Raw genomic sequence first — 3,611 nt, forward strand, 5'->3', positions numbered from 1 at the left:
ATGTAGGGTTTGGGGAATACAGAACAAAGAACAGAATAGAACTAATGACATCATGGGATTAAGGGCAACATGACTGATTGTAGAGCTAAGGCACAGGGAACAACATGACTAGCTGGAAGTTTGGCAACAGGAGTTAGCAATGACCCCACTTCTCTCATGAGATGAAGAAATGCTCATTGTTGGGAGTCCAGATGCAATATACTTTTGTACTGCAAACCAGAGATGCTTGAAGGATAGAATGTTGGCATAAAGGGTTCCTTTCTTTCTCATACATTCTCTGAGATTAGCAAAATTCCTTAAGGAAAGAATATATAAGTGATTACCAAGAGGTCTGGATTCCTATACTCAACTCACATTACAGACCTGCTGAAATTCAGAACTAAGTTCAGAGACAAAGAACCAAGACAGTTACTGGATAGTCAATTACTTGTAAATAGGATCAATAAATGATACAGGATCAATTTAAATCTTCTAAAAAGCATAAAGAAAATTGTAAAAAATAAAGGTTAATCTTGGCTATATAAAACTAAAAACTTTTATGAATAAAATTAATGAAGCCAAGGTTAGAAGAGAATGAAGAGTAGGAAAAATATTTGCATCAAATATCATTGATTAAAAAAATATGACATCTAAAACATATGGGACACTAACAAAAATTAATAATAGTGGAGAAGTCATTTCCCAAAAGATAAGTGGTCAAGGGATAGGAACAAAAAGTTTTCTAAGAATTATGAACTGAGTCAGGGTCACAAAATTAACCCCTTGCTAATGCCTCTCCTTTTCCTGAGTTACCATGTTCTCAAGGCCCAGACCTAGCAGTTCCAAACCCAAACCTAGCTGCTGAGCATATTTCATCCAATCAATGTACTGTGAGCTTGGCATAACAACAGTTCTTTGTGTGCATACACACAGAGTGAACTCTGTTGCTATTGTCAATGTGGAATCTAGAAACCCCCAAACCTAGAGAGATCTGATGACCCCCCCAGTCTACTTAGTTTATAGGTGAAAACCTCAAATTTGAGCTTGTCACATGAGAGTTTCTCCTTGAGGGTCTAACAATAGACCTTAAAGTAGTTTAGGTGGATGTGGCTAATCCCATCAGGTGTTATCTTTTGTCCCAAAGATTTCTTAGGCCACAGTCCTTTACCAAGATAGCCCAGCCCTTGGCTGGATTTTCCCCTTTCATTGTAAAGCATTTCATTGTAAAGCATCAGCCTCTCACAGCTATTCCTGTCTAGGACTCAGTTTCTTTGTTAAAGTCAATCAACTATTATCTCACATCCTCAGTCCCTAGTACCCCATAAAGGGTATATAAGCTTCCCAATTTTTATGACTCTCCAGAGTTGTCATCTAGCCAGGTAGTGCTCCCAGGGGTCAGTGACCATAGCAACCAGAGTATTGGGACACTGCATGGGTTTGTAGCATGTGTGGAGGCCTTGAAAGCACTGAACCCCCTTACCTTAATTAAAGAGTGGTTTTTCTGACTATTTAATAGTTCTGTGTTTTTTCCTGTTACTTTCAGACCAGAATCATGGTTCAACTCAGACCAATCATGTCAGCTCTGAATAATGAAAAACACTTGCAGGAACCCCCAGCCAACATGGTTCTTGCCAAAAACTTGTCACTAAGCAAACTTACTATTGTTATAACTATACAGTGATTTCTCACCTATCCCAGGAGTTATGTTCCAGAGACACTTCCTTCCATAGGTGAACATCCATGAAGTAGTGGCATTATATTTATTTTATTATTTATATATATTTTAGGGCTTTACAAATCCTTCATATTCTCTTATAAATGTTTTCCATTCTCTTATTAACCTTTTCCACACTCTACCAATCAGTGTCCAGGATATAGAACAGTGCTGTGATTGATTGTCTTTCAGCCAATAGTGTGTACAATCTCACATTGGCAAACTTGCACAAGTGGTAGTGGCATACTGCATTTCCATTGTGTACAATATGCGATATAGCAAAAACTCTGCAATATAGAATTAGATACATTATTTTTTTAAAAACCCATGATACCATGTGAACCATGATATAGTGAGGGACTACTATACCTTCTTTGTCTTGTCACATTTATATGTATCAAGGCTGTACCTTAGCATTTTGAGTTAGTCTTAGGTAAGAGCACAAACAATGGAGGGGTGATGAGAAAGGAGTTCTGTACTCTGGGTTCCAGACAAACTTTTTTCTTCATACATGAATGACAGAAACGCCATCTCCTGACTATGCTTTTGCCCTGGCTATTCCCCATACTTTGAATACACTCCCTTCTTTCCTTTTAAGATACAGCTTAATGGTCTTCTACATGAAGCCTTTCCTAATCTCCTAGTTGCTAGTGTCCTACCTCTCAAACTACTTAGCATTTAACTGCTTTGTATTTATTTGTATTTCCTCTATATATTTATTTTGTATGTTATAATGAATGTATTTGTTGTCTCATAAGAATGTGAGTTCCTTGAGAGTAAGGTCAGTTTCATTTTTTTAAAATTTGTATCCCCAGTGTCTTGTACAGTGCCTGGCAAATAGTAGGAACTTAATAAATGCTTGAAAATTGATTGAATCAAGAAGGAATTTCCTGTAGATCAATCTTAAAGGAAACTAAGGATTCTAAGAGGCTATGGTGAAGAGAGTATTCCAGGCTTAGGGCAGCTGGTGCTCTGGTGCAGTCTCAGGAGAAATATTATGCCTCTGGAATGGAAAGTAATTTTGATTGGGTTATGGAATGTGTAAACCTCAAAATTCCTTAGACTTATAAATGTTGGAAATTTCACCATTGGGATATTTCATACTTGGAAAATTTCTTACTGATAGTCTATTGGAATGGGAACTCCATTGGCATGGGAGGTTCCTTCTCTTCCCTTCTTAAGATTACTTTAGGACAGAAACCCTTTGCTAAACAATGGAAAGGACTTTGACCTATGCTTAAGCATAGAACAGGAATTTCTTTGAGTCTTGATTGATTTTAGAATTGATACAATGGAGATACTCCACCCTATTCAGTCCTAATAGGATTGAGTAAGGGCTGCAGCCTAGATCAAAATTTAATTATTCCAATCTCTACCATACTCAAGTTAACAGGATTTAGAAAGGGCTGTAACAAAGGAGTAAAGATTTAATCATTTGAAAAATATGACCTTCAACAGACATGTGCAAAAGCCAGAAACCTCTGGGCGGTCCTGGGTTAAGCGAGAGCCTCCATTGACAGGGAAATTGATGAAGAGTGATTGGTAGATGTGAGGACTGAGGGGAGGCAACTTGGATGGTGTCCTTAAAGATAGGAGGGTCTGGAGACTGAGGGTGGTTGGAGTTTTTGGGTCGGTGTGGTTCCTGGGCTCTGAGGAAGCTTGCTCTGAAGGAAGCTGAAGGTGGGGGCCTCTGAGACTGTTTCTCCATTTTGGACACGTGAATAATAGGGACTGATCTCTTTTCTTTGCCCCAGCTATCTAAGGGCTTGGGCCTTTTGGCCCAGCCTAAACAGAAGGGGTATTTAAGCCCTATTCCCTTCTCTCCCCTTTCTCTCTCTCTATATATCTCTAATTCCTTTCTTGCTCCTATTGTAATTAAACTCCAAAAAGGCTGACGGCTGACTTGAGTTTTTCATTT

This window comes from Monodelphis domestica, chromosome 1 (assembly GCF_027887165.1).
Source record: "Monodelphis domestica isolate mMonDom1 chromosome 1, mMonDom1.pri, whole genome shotgun sequence".
Taxonomy (NCBI): Eukaryota; Metazoa; Chordata; class Mammalia; order Didelphimorphia; family Didelphidae; genus Monodelphis; species Monodelphis domestica.